At 44.8% G+C, this 13891-nt stretch overlaps 1 long non-coding RNA gene across 1 annotated transcript; it reads right to left on the bottom strand.

Moving 5' to 3' along the window:
* Nucleotides 1-699: 699 nt before the first annotated feature.
* Nucleotides 700-13409, bottom strand: LOC124023276. Its single transcript, XR_006836684.1, has 3 exons — nt 13267-13409; nt 12909-13021; nt 700-967 (listed from the first exon to the last, which is right to left on the bottom strand). It is a non-coding gene; the product is annotated as an uncharacterized LOC124023276 (long non-coding RNA).
* Between the last annotated feature and the right edge of the window lie 482 nt (nt 13410-13891).

Below are 13891 nucleotides of genomic sequence, written 5' to 3'. Positions count from 1 at the left end.
GTGGCTAGTGATATATTTTACATAATTTCCCATCAATTCCCATTATTAAAGTGGCTAACCCCTAACCCTAATTCTAACCCTAATTCTAACCCTAAACCTTAACCCCTGAGCCTAACCCCTAACCCCTAACCCTAATTGTAACCCTAACCCCTAACCCCTAACACTAATTGTAACCCTAAACCTAACCCCTAACCCTAATTGTAACCCTAACCCCTAACCCCTAACCCCTAACACTAATTGTAACCCTAAACCTAACCCCTAACACTAATTGTAACCCTAACCCCTAACCCCTAACACTAATTGTAACCCTAACCCCTAACCCCTAACACTAATTGTAACCCTAACCCCTAACCCCTAACACTAATTGTAACCCTAAACCTAACCCCTAACACTAATTGTAACCCTAAACCTAACCCCTAACACTAATTGTAACCCTAAACCTAACCCCTAACACTAATTGTAACCCTAAACCTAACCCCTAACACTAATTGTAACCCTAACCCCTAACCCCTAACACTAATTGTAACCCTAACCCCTAACCCCTAACACTAATTGTAACCCTAACCCCTAACCCCTAACACTAATTGTAACCCTAACCCCTAACCCCTAACACTAATTGTAACCCTAAACCCAAGTGGTAAATGTAAAACACACACCATTGGTGATAATGGTGCTGAAGTGCCCAGGTGATGTTGCCCACATGTCAGGTGATGGTGCCCACATGTCAGGTGATGGTGCCCACATGTCAGGTGATGGTGCCCACATGTCAGCTGATGGTGCCCACATGTCAGGTGATGGTGCCCACATGTCAGGTGATGTTGCCCACATGTCAGGTGATGTTGCCCACATGTCAGGTGATGGTGCCCACATGTCAGGTGATGGTGCCCACATGTCAGGTGATGTTGTGGTACGTCAGTGTCTTGTTGGACTGCTTCACCCACCTCACCATGAATCATTGTCTGGAACTCTGTGGTACAGGAAATAGTCCATGCAGATTACACAATGGAAACTAGCATGTATTAAACTGCCGTCACTGAACTCGTGTGTGTGTGTGTGTGTGCGTGCGTGCGTGCGTGCGTGCGTGCGTGCGTGCGTGCGTGCGTGTGTGTGTGTGTGTGTGTGTGTGTGTGTGTGTGTGTGTGTGTGTGTGTGTGTGTGTGTGTGTGTGTGTGTGTGTGTGTGTGTGTGTGTGTGTGTGAAGGGTCTGTAAAGGTAATAACACTGGGTTCAAGTCTATAAAGTGAACTAAGTTGGTCTTCTTCGTGTAAAAAACATGCTGTGTCTGGTTACCTGTACTTGCTTTCTTAATAGTAAGCATTTGGGTATGTGAACACAGAACGTTTTATAGTACGTAAAATTTAGAACATTTCAAAAGAGTATGCTTTAATTATTAGGATGTCATACTCAGATCGTCTTTTTATCTAATATGAATCATCTTATTTTCAGACTCATGTGTTTGACAACAGCTGATAATCAGATGAGGGAACTAGAGAGGGGGAAGAGTGAGAGGGGGTGAGAGGGAAACGGGGGAGGAGAGAGAGAGGGAGAGAGAGAGAGGAGGGAGGGAGAGAGAGGGAGGGAGAGAGTAGAGAGGAGAGAGAGAGGAGAGAGGAGAGAGAGATGGGCAAGAGGGGGTAGAGAGAGAAAGAGAGAGGAGGGAGGGAGAGAGAGAAGGGGAGGGAGAGAGAGAGGGAGGGAGGGAGAGAGGGAGGGAGAGAGGAGAGAGGAGAGAGAGAGATGGGCAAGAGGGGGTAGAGAGAGAAAGAGAGAGGAGGGAGGAAGAGAGAGAGGGGGAGGGAGAGAGAGAGGGAGGGAGGGAGAGAGGAGAGAGGGAGGGAGAGAGGAGAGAGGAGAGAGAGGGAGGGAGAGAGGAGAGAGAGAGATGGGCAAGAGGGGGTAGAGAGAGAAATAGAGAGGGGGAGGGAGAGAGAGAGAAAGAGGGAGCACGAGAGAGTGGGAGCGAGAGGGTGAGAGATCTCAGGGAATTAGACCAAAGTACTCAATTGGTACAACATCTATAGAGTACTGCACACACTACAATTACTTAGGTTTAAAAAAAGCTCAACTGGACACCTTAATGATGCAGAGAATGAACTGAGAGAGAAAGCACGAAAGGCATTCTACTCCATAAAAAAATGAATTCAAATTGAAATACCTATTAAAAACTAATTGAATGTGTCATTGAACCAATTGCACTTTATGGCAGCAAGGTGAGTGGGGTCCACTTGCAAAACAATATTTCACCCAATGGGACAAACTATCACTATGACACTATGAATGGATGTTCTGCCCCCGCTAACCAGTGCCTCCAATCCTCCAACGTCATAATGACCATGAGTAGTTCTCGGTTTCCCTTCTCAGCGGGGTTAATACGATAGGAAAGGAAAGCGTAGGGATGCAGCTTTTGGTCCTGGGTAGAACGCCGGGACAGGACGGCCCCCCACTCTGACGTCTGAGTCATCGACCTCCACCACAAAACTGACTGGACGGTTCTGGATGGACGAAGATGGGAGCTGTAGTGAACCGATGCTTGAGGTCCGAGAACTCCCGGTCAGCTGCTGGAGACCACGTGAATGGAACATTGGGGGGAGGTGAGTGCTGAGAAGCCAGGATGCTGTAACCCTGGATGAAGCGGTGGTAGACATTAACAAACCCCAGGAAACAGGAAACCTCAATGTACTCTTCCAAGGTCTTGGTCTCTGGACCAGACGGGGAATAAAACCGCCCCTGAAGCGATGTAGTTCCCGGGAGAAGATAAATAGCACAGTTGTAAGGTTGATGCGGAGGGAGAGATGTAGCATGGGCCTTATTGAAAACTACCCGGAGGTCCTGGTTGTGTGGGAATTCCCAGCTCCAACACCAGGGTACCGTTCATAAAGGTCTCGTCGGGCCCAGAGTCAATGAGCACCTGAAGAGATTTGGACTGGTCACCCCACAACAGGATAGCATGGAGAGGAGTACGAGAAATGGAAGATGGGGAAACTCCCCGTATGGCTCACCAACTTACTCATGACTCCTTGATGATCCTGGTCTTTTAATGGACAGGTAGATATGTAATGTCCTCTTACAGACAGCTATTGGTGCTCAGTCTGCGTAAGCGTTCAGCAGGAGACAATCTGGCCCTGCCCAGGGGCATGGGCTCTGGAGGAAGCGAGTCAACAGCCCTCTGTGATTCCTGAGGGAACTCTGGTGATCCTACCACGTACCTCTGGGATTCCTCGGAGGCGAGGTGGGCGCTGTGGGCGAGCGAGTGCGACCGAGTCAGACCTCCTCTCCCTCCTACGTTCCCATAGCCGCCCATCGATCCATATGGTCATGGCTATGAGAGATTCGAGATCCATGGGCTCCCGGGCTGTGAGCTTGTCTTTGACCAACACTGATAATCCATGCAGGAACATTTCGAACAGAGCTTCTGGGATCCAGGCACTCTAAGCAGCCAAAGTGCAAAAATCTACCGGCTAGTCTGTCACACTACAGGATTCTTGACGAAGTTGCAGTAACTTACGAGCAGCCTCTCTCCCAGGCAACGGAGAATCAAACACCTTTCTAACCTCCACCACAAACTACTCCAGACTGGGAGAGAAACGCCTGGCAGGATCCTGGATCTGCAGTGTAGCACTCCAGAGGAGGTAAGTGGGGTTCTCAGGAAACTGGGGTAGATTGGGGAGAAGCGGCAGTCTGGGGTGGTTTACTGTTGTGGCTTGCTGCTTAATAGATAACCTGTGAAATTGCTCCAGCAACGCAGTGAACGTGTGGTCATGGCATTCTGCCAAGGTCTGGAGTCTTTCCATGAGGTATTAAAGTACTACTACATGTCCACCAATGGCGACTCCTTTGAAGGTGACGCCGTTGCGGAGCTGGTCTGAGTCTGCTGGGTCAGTCAAGGCCCGTTCGTACTATCACGACTCAGGACATGACCCAGATACAGACACAGGAGGAGGATAGTACCAGTCTCAGAGTTTATTATAGTACAAGGGGCAGGCAAAAGGTAAGTCGAGGCAGGAAAAGAGTCATAATCCAAGTCAGAGTCAGGCAGGTACAGGACGGCAGGCAGGATCAGGACAGGCAGAAAGGTCAGAACTGGGACGACTAAGAAAGATTAGAGCACAGGAACCACGGGAATGTGCTGGTAGGACTTGACGGGACAAGACGAACTGGCAACAGACAAACCGAAAACGCACATATAAATACACAGGGGATAATTGGAATAATGGGCAACACCTGGTGAGGTGTGGAGACGAGCACAAGACAGATGAAACAGATCAAGGTGTGACACAAACACCCCATTAAAACCCTGCATGCAGACTTCGGTAAGATTCTCCTACATGTCCAGAGGAAAACTACAAACAATGCATGCAGGGCAGAATTAGGCAAATATCCACTAATAATAAAAACTAAAAAAAGAGCAATTAAGTTTTGGAAACATCTCAAATATAGTGACCCAATCTCATATCATTACCAAGCCCTGCAATACCAAGAGCTGAGCAAAGAAAAGAGTCCCCTCATCCAGCTGGTCTTGAGTTCACAAACCTGTTCTACTAACAAACTGAAGCCTCAGAACCAGAACATCCAATCAATCAGAATAAAACAAATTACAACACAGTCAAAACAAAACTACATTGCTTTTTGGGAAACACAAGCACAAGAACAAACAAAATTCAGTTCTATCTGGCCCTAAATCGACTGTACACCGTGGCAAACTATTTGACCTTGGTTACTGATCAAAACCTTAGAAACCTTGACAAAGTGCAGGCTCAGTGAACACAGCCTTGTCATTGAGAAGGGTAGACATCTGAAAACATGGCTCCCTGTAGAGGAAAGGTTGTGCAACCACTGCACAACCACTGCACAACAGCAGAACCTGAGACAGAACTGCATTTCCTGACAAAATGTATTTAAGATTTCAAAGACCTCTCTGCAACCGTCCCGTTGCGTATAGTCTTACAGAACAGAAATGAACCGGGAAACACTAGTGTGGTCAACACATCCACTAGGTCAAATCAGCGTTGTATAATGCTGCTGAGTGAGTTATGGCAGGATTACATCTCCCTCTGATCTCTTGCTGTCTGAACGTTGTGTTTCAGATAGCCCGCGTTAGAGGAAGTGTTGCAGAGGTCCTGCTTTGATGCATGAAGTGTGATACACATAGCTGTACTACACTATGTGTGCATAACGGCAGTAGTTCACTGAAATACAGTCGTCTGATGAGTAACCTCGACGTGTCTGAAACCTGAAGGCTTGTGTTTGTTGGCTCCTGATGCTCAGCATTAGGCCTCACCCCCCCCCTTATCTGAGATATCTACTGCAGCCCTCATCCTCCATCTACAACACCCGTTCTGCCAGTCACATTCTGTTCAAGGTTCTCAAAGCACACATGTCCCTGGGTCGCTTCTCTTTTCAGTTTGCTGCAGCTAGCGACTGGAACGAGCTCCAACAAACACTCAAACTGGACAGTTTTATCTCTTCATTCAAAGACTCAATCATGGACACTCTTACTGACAGTTGTGTCTCTTTGCGTGATGTATTGTTGTCTCTAGCTTCTTGCCCTTTGTGCTGTTGTCTGTGCCCAATAATGTTTGTAACCTGTTTTGTTCTGCTACCATGTTGAGTTGCTACCATGTTGTGTTGCTACCATGTGGTACCATGTGGTACCATGTGGTATTGCTACCGTGCTGTGTTGTCATGTGTTGCTGCCGTGCTTTGTTGTTGTCTTAGGTCTCTCTTTATGTAGTGTTGTGTTGTATCTCTTGTCATGTGTGTTTTGCACTATATTTTTATTAAATTGATGTATATTTTTAATCCAAGCCCGCAACCCCACAGGAGGCCTTTTGGTAGGCCGTCATTGTAAACAATAATTTGTTCTAAACTGACTTGCCCAGTTAAATAAAATGTTAAATAAAGGTTAAATAAATAATAAATACATAGAAAATAAACCGTGCCTGTCCTTTTTCAAATCCAAATGGACATGGTGAAACACTTCATTTACCATTACAGGTACAGTCTGGGGTCTACCATTACAGGTACAGTCTGGGGTCTACCATTACAGGTACAGTCTGGGGTCTACCGTTACAGGTACAGTCTGGGGTCTACCATTACAGGTACAGTCTGGGGTCTACCATTACAGGTACAGTCTGGGGTCTACCGTTACAGGTACAGTCTGGGGTCTACCATTACAGGTACAGTCTGGGGTCTACCGTTACAGGTACAGTCTGGGGTCTACCGTTACAGGTACAGTCTGGGGTCTACCGTTACAGGTACAGTCTGGGGTCTACCGTTACAGGTACAGTCTGGGGTCTACCATTACAGGTACAGTCTGGGGTCTACCATTACAGGTACAGTCTGGGGTCTACCATTACAGGTACAGTCTGGGGTCTACCATTACAGGTACAGTCTGGGGTCTACCATTACAGGTACAGTCTGGGGTCTACCATTACAGGTCTACCATTACAGGTACAGTCTGGGGTCTACCATTACAGGTACAGTCTGGGGTCTACCATTACAGGTACAGTCTGGGGTCTACCATTACAGGTACAGTCTGGGGTCTACCATTACAGGTACAGTCTGGGGTCTACCATTACAGGTAAAGTCTGGGGTCTACCATTACAGGTACAGTCTGGGGTCTACCATTACAGGTACAGTCTGGGGTCTACCATTACAGGTACAGTCTGGGGTCTACCATTACAGGTACAGTCTGGGGTCTACCATTACAGGTACAGTCTGGGGTCTACCATTACAGGTACAGTCTGGGGACTACCATTACAGGTACAGTCTGGGGTCTACCATTACAGGTACAGTCTGGGGTCTACCATTACAGGTAAAGTCTAGGGTCTACCATTACAGGTACAGTCTGGGGTCTACCATTACAGGTACAGTCTGGGGTCTACCATTAGAGGTAAAGTCTAGGGTCTACCATTACAGGTACAGTCTGGGGTCTACCATTACAGGTACAGTCTGGGGTCTACCATTACAGGTACAGTCAATGGCCATTTCAATTATTGATACACTTATGTACCCATAGACACATCCGTCAGTCATATACCAAAACAAATGGTTTTGTTAGGGGGGGGTTTAAATGACATCACCAGGTGACATCACCATGCGACAGCTAGCTTTCACCGGTTAGCTATCGGCGTAACCTGTGTTTTCTGTCCTCGCTGCTGTACGTATTTTACAATAGATGAGAGGATGTTGAGTACTGTATGACATACTGTAGGAGCAGTAGATAGCTTGGGTTATAAAATCAGACCATGGCAGGGTAGACATAACACAGAGGGCTGTTTACGTTGTTGCCATGCAGGCAGGATGCTCTTGTTACTGAGGGGCCTGTCGCCCCATCTATTCTGAGGAGGAGAGGAGTCGACAGAAACACAAGCCAATAGGGAACAGGACAGGATGTGCCAAATACAGACAGCCAGCCCGTGTGCTGTGAGGCTTGGTTACTGAGCCTCTAACAATAAGATGCTCATTTTGGGATCTGATTGCCAAGTTGTAACTGGTAACTTTGGCATTGAAAACACCATGGTTTTACCAACTGAGCCACACCATGCAGTACATTTTGTAGGGGTTTTACTATCTAAATCATATGACATCACAGTGACTGGATTAAAGGCCGTTATGAGAGGAGTTATGTCTGAAGCCATCTCAAACCTTTTACCAGAGAATGGAAATGACTCATCAAAGCCAAGTCCTCTGTGTGTGTGTGTGTGTGTGTGTGTGTGTGTGTGTGTGTGTGTGTGTGTGTGTGTGTGTGTGTGTGTGTGTGTGTGTGTGTGTGTGTGTGTGTGTGTGTGTGTGTGTGTGTGTGTGTGTGTGTGTGTGTGTGTGTGTGTGTGTGTGTGTGTGTGTGTGTGTGTGTGTGTGTCGACGCAAACAAGTGATATTGTGTCACCACAGTGCCTATGAGTGTGTGTGTCCAGTGTGTGAGTGTACAGTGTGTGTGTGTGTGACAAGAGTTATGTGTGTGTGTGTCACAGTGTGATTGTGTGTGCCATCTCAAACCTTTTACCAGAGAATGTGTCAAAGCCAAGTGTGTGTGTGTGTGTGTGTGTGTGTGTGTGTGTGTGTGAGTGTGTGTGTGTGTGTGTGTGTGTGTGTGTGTGTGTGTGTGTGTGTGTGTGTGTGTGTGTGTGTGTGTGTGTGTGTGTGTGTGTGTGTGTGTGTGTGTGTGTGTGTGTGTGTGTGTGTGTGTGTGTGTGTGTGTGTGTGTGTGTGTGTGTGTGTGTGTGTGTGTGTGTGTGTGTGTGTGTGTGTGTGTGTGTGTGTGTGTGTGTGTGTGTGTGTGTGTGTGTCTGTGTGTGTGTGTGTGTGTGTGTGTGTGTGTGTGTGTGTGTGTGTGTGTGTGCGTGTGTGTGTGTGTGTGTGTGTGCTGTCTGTAGTGTGTGTGTGTGTAGTACCTGTCTTCGACGCAAACAAGTCTACATTTAAAGAGAGGATATTGTCATGAATCTCACCACAGTGCCTATGAGTTCCTAACTGCAACGTGCACAGTCCAGTACACAACCAACCCCGTTGTGAGTGTACAGTATGTTGTTGTGGATCAAAGCTACTGGATAAAGTGACAAGAGTTATGTGTGCTAGGGCTCCAGGTAGCCTAGCGGTTCGAGTGTTTGGCCAGGAACTGAAGGGTTGCTAGTTCTAATCCCTGAGGTGAAAAATCTGTTGATGTGCAAGGCACAAAATCCTAATTGCTCCATGGTCACCATTGATAATAGCTGACTCTGGCTGTGACCCCACTCCAAGGGTCTATCAGGGGGAGTTGGGATATGCAAAAAAACACATTTACAAACGTGTGAAATAGGACAAATATAAGGATCCAGTTAGTAATTAGTTACAAACAAAAAACTATATTTTAAGTGAGAAGTTGGTCTGCAACTGAAAAAGAAAGGAAATTCATGAGCACCACAATGCCTACTCCACCCAGGCTCTACCAAGGTTATCCAGCACCACAATGCCTACTCCACCCAGGCTCTACCAAGGTTATCCAGCACCACAATGCCTACTCCACCCAGGCTCTACCAAGGTTATCCAGCACCACAATGCCTACTCCACCCAGGCTCTACCAAGGTTATCCAGCACCACAATGCCTACTCCACCCAGGCTCTACCAAGGTTATCCAGCACCACAATGCCTACTCCACCCAGGCTCTACCAAGGTTATCCAGCACCACAATGCCTACTCCACCCAGGCTCTACCAAGGTTATCCAGCACCACAATGCCTACTCCACCCAGGCTCTACCAAGGTTATCCAGCACCACAATGCCTACTCCACCCAGGCTCTACCAAGGTTATCCAGCACCACAATGCCTACTCCACCCAGGAACTACCAAGGTTATCCAGCACCACAATGCCTACTCCACCCAGGCTCTACCAAGGTTTTCCAGCACCACAATGCCTACTCCACCCAGGCTCTACCAAGGTTTTCCAGCACCACAATGCCTACTCCACCCAGGCTCTACCAAGGTTTTCCAGCACCACAATGCCTACTCCACCCAGGAACTACCAAGGTTATCCAGCACCACAATGCCTACTCCACCCAGGCTCTACCAAGGTTTTCCAGCACCACAATGCCTACTCCACCCAGGCTCTATCAAGGTTTTCCAGCACCACAATGCCTACTCCACCCAGGCTCTACCAAGGTTTTCCAGCACCACAATGCCTACTCCACCCAGGCTCTACCAAGGTTATCCAGCACCACAATGCCTACTCCACCCAGGCTCTACCAAGGTTTTCCAGCACACTGCTTTGACCTACTACAGTAGCCATGTTGGTAGTGTACTTCAAACTATGTGTAGGCAGGTTCCTTAGGATTCAAACCTTCTCAAACACTGTTAGAGGAGGTGCTCCCACAATAATGTGATTTGTAACACATAGAAGTGAAAATATTAGACTCTTCACACATCACACTAATCCCATTCCACTGCCTTTTCAAGCTGTTCTATTATATTTTATATTTCTTTTCTATTATTATATGAATGCTGCTTTTATGTGTGTAACGGTCGTCGGTAGTGGTCGTCGGTAGAAGAAGGTGAAAGGTCAAAGCGCAGCGTGCTACTTGTTCATGTTATTTATTTCAACTGAACAACATCAAACAAAGAAACAAAAAGCACAACGGAAACAGGTGCAAAACACACGAAACAGAAAAATAAATCACCCACCAATCAAGGGTGAAAACAGGTCGCCTAAGTATGGTTCTCAATCAGGGACAACGACTGACAGCTGCCTCTGATTGAAAACCATACCAGGCCAAACACAGAAAGAACAAATCATAGAAAAAAGAACATAGACTGCCCACCCTACTCACGCCCTGACCAACTAAAACAAAGACATAACAAAAGAACTAAGGTCAGAACGTGACAATATGTGCAAGATCGTCATGCTTGATTGAGCTGTTTGGTCTTGTAGTAATGTGGTGCCTGTATTTCCTTAAACCTTTATTTTATCAATATATGTAATTGAGAATTTTGCATTTATTGCATAACATATTTTTTTGCAACATAACTACAGGTGGTGGTGTATTGGATACAGTCACGATATATATAGAGGTCTATAGAGCTCCATTTCGGATTTCTGTACTCGTTAGCTTACCTGTGCAAAATTGACATAAGCTCAGAAACATGTGTTTTGCAAACATGGTCCTGTTTTATCAATTGCTTATATAAATAAGGTATTTCTGTTTATCATTTTTAATACATTTGCAAACATTTCTAAAAACCTGTCTTTTGCTTTTTCATTATGGGGTATTGTGTGTAAATTGATGAGGAAATGTTTTATTTAATCAATTTTAGAATAAGGCTATAAATTAAAACAATTGAGGAAAAAATATGTCTCTAGGGTAGTGGGCAGCATTCGGAATTTTGGATGAAAAGCATGCCCAAATCAAACGGCCTGCTACTCGGGCCCAGAAGATATTATATGCATATAACTGGTAGATTTGAATAGAAAACACTCCAAAGATTCTAAAACTGTTAAAATAGTGTCTGTGACTATAACAGAACTGATTTGGCACGTGGAAACCTGAGAAGAATCCATACAGGAAGTAGTTTTGTTTTGTTTTTGTAGTTTTCTATTCAATGCCATTACACTATCCATTGACTTAGGACTCCATTTGCAGTTCCTATGTCTTCCACTAGATGTCAACAGTCTTTAGAAATCGTTTCAGGCTTGTATTCTTATAAATGTGGGAGTAAGACCAGTCTGAACGAGTGGACCCTACCATGTCGCAGAGCTTTTTATGCGCATGTGCAGTTTTTTGTTTGTTTACCTTTTAAATTGACGACGTTATTGTCCGGTTGAAATATTAGAGATCATTTAGGCTAAAAAACAAACTGAGGATTGAATATAAACATCGTTTGACATGTTTCTATGAACTTTACGGAGGTTTTTGGATATAAAGAGACTTCATCGAACAAAAGGAACTTTTATTGAGTAAATGAATGTCTTCTGATTGCCACCATATGAAGATCATCAAAGGTAAGGGATTAATTTTATCTCTATTTTTGAGTTTTGTAACGCTTCTGCTTGAGCACCAATATTGGGTGGCAGCGTAGCCTAGTGGTTAGAGCATTGGACTAGTAACCAAAATGGTTGCATGTTCAAACCCCTGAGCTGACAAGGTACAAATCTGTCGTTCTGCCCCTGAACAAGGCACTGTTCCTAGGCTGTCATTGAAAATAAGAATTTGTTCTTAACTGACTTGCCTAGTTAATTAAAAAATATAAAAGCTAAACAAGAAAGGTGCTTGGGTCACCTGCATGAAAAAGCTCTGGGACACTGTAAGGTCCACTCTCTGATTTTCAGGATACAAGCCTGAAACAATTTCCAAAGACTGTTGACATCTAGTGGAAGACATAGGAACTGCAAATGGAGTCCTAAGTCAATAAATACTGTAATGGCATTCAATAGAAAACTACAAACATAAAAAAAATCCCACTACCTGGATGGATTTTTCTCAGGTTTTCAACTGCCAAATCAGTTCTGTTATACTTAGACATTATTTGAACAGTTTTGGAAACATTAGAGTATTTTCTATGCAAATCTACCCATTATATGCATATCCTAGCTTCTGGGCCTGATTAGCAAGCAGTTTACTTTGGGCAAGCAAAATAGTGCCCCCTACCCTAGTGAAGTTAAAATAACATTAAATTGATCAGAAATACAGTGTATACATTGTTATTGTTGTAAATTACTATTGTAGCTGGAAACGGCTAATTTTCAATGGAATATCTACAAAGGCATATTATCAGCAACCATCACTCCTGTGTTCCAATGGCACGTTGTGTTAGCTAATCCAAGTTTATAATTTTAAAAGGTTAATTCATCATTAGAAAACCTTTTGTAAATATGTTAGTACAGCTGAAAACTGTTGTACTGATTAAAGAAGCAATAAAGCGGGCCTTCTTTAGACTAGTTGAGTATGTGGAGCATCAGCATTTATGGGTTCGATTACAGTCTCAAAATGGCTAGAAACAAAGTACTTTCTTCTGAAACTCATCAGTCTATTTTTGTTCTGAGAAATGAAGCCTATTCCTTGCAAGAAATTGCCACTGTGTACTACCTCCTTCACAAAATAGCACAAATGGGCTCTAACCAGAACAGAAAGAGGAGTGGGAGGCCCCGGTGCAAAAATGAGCAAGGGGACAACTACATGTCTAGTTTGAGAAACAGACGCTTCACAAGTCTTCAACTGGCAGCTTCATTAGATAGTACCCACAAAACACCAGTCTCAACTTTAACAGTGAAGTGGCAACTCCGTGATTCTGGCCTTATAGGCAGAGTTGTAAAGAAAAAGCCATATCTCAGACTGGCCAAAAAAAATATAAGATTAAGATGGGCAAAAGAACACAGACTCTGGACATGAACTGTCCAGTGAACTGTTACAGATGAACTGTTACAGCACGTTTTCTACATACCTGTTGATGGCTACTCCCCACTAAACACTTCATCATGCTTCTGTTTGGCTGGTGCCTAGTCAAACTCGGCTATGCGAACCGAACGAGTGTGCTCACATTCTCCATTAAAAGACCTTCAGTTGAAAAATGAAAACAAAAAGCCAGTGTAAACTTCCTCAAAATAGTCAGAATTAATTTAAGATTACTCAAGAAATCTGTCATTAATTTTGATGTTTCGCCAAGGAGATCTTAGTCTCCCAATTTTACAATTTACTATGATGTTTGGTGCAGTATTTCTCAATGAAATAATGTGCATGAAAACGAGTCATCTCTCGCTGAATAACAACAAAGCGTTAATTGAAGAATCCCTACTGCTGACCAATCACGACGAACGTGCAAACTTCGTCGACCAACGTCAGACTGCCACGAGAATAAGATTTGTGAACAGCCGGAAAAACCCCGAAGTCCGAAGTCCAAAACAAACAAAAACGTCACAAAATGTTGTCAATCTATGCAAACTCTTCCAAATGGTTTCGGCTGGGAAGCATGTGGACGCCTTACGGCTGTGGTATTGTATTGGTCCTGTCCAGACCAGCCGTCTTTTGTTTTCTCTTTTTTTGGTCTGGTCTGGCCTTGATTTCTACTGGCAGTTAGATTTGGGTATGTCATTTTAGGCGGAAATTGATAAAAAGGGGGCTATCCCTAAGAAATTAAAACAAATTATTGCGCTCTTTGATCTCTAATAAATTAGAGTGGTTGTGCTTGTGGGTTTATACTTTCTGTCAACAAGTATTCCTTTATAGTCCTGATGTGTCTTTCTGTGTAGAGCAATCTGGAGTGTCTGTGAGAGAAGGGAAAACAAGGCCACTGAACGTGGGCAGAGAGTCTTTGATGACTAACCTCATTCTCTTCATCTCCATCCTCTCTCTCTCTCTCTCTCTCTCTCTCTCTCTCTCTCTCTCTCTCTCTCTCTCTCTCTCTCTCTCTCTCTCTCTCTCTCTGTC

Source organism: Oncorhynchus gorbuscha, linkage group LG03 (genome assembly GCF_021184085.1).
Source record: "Oncorhynchus gorbuscha isolate QuinsamMale2020 ecotype Even-year linkage group LG03, OgorEven_v1.0, whole genome shotgun sequence".
In the NCBI taxonomy this organism is placed as follows: Eukaryota; Metazoa; Chordata; class Actinopteri; order Salmoniformes; family Salmonidae; genus Oncorhynchus; species Oncorhynchus gorbuscha.
This window is presented reverse-complemented; position numbering and strand designations above follow the sequence as displayed.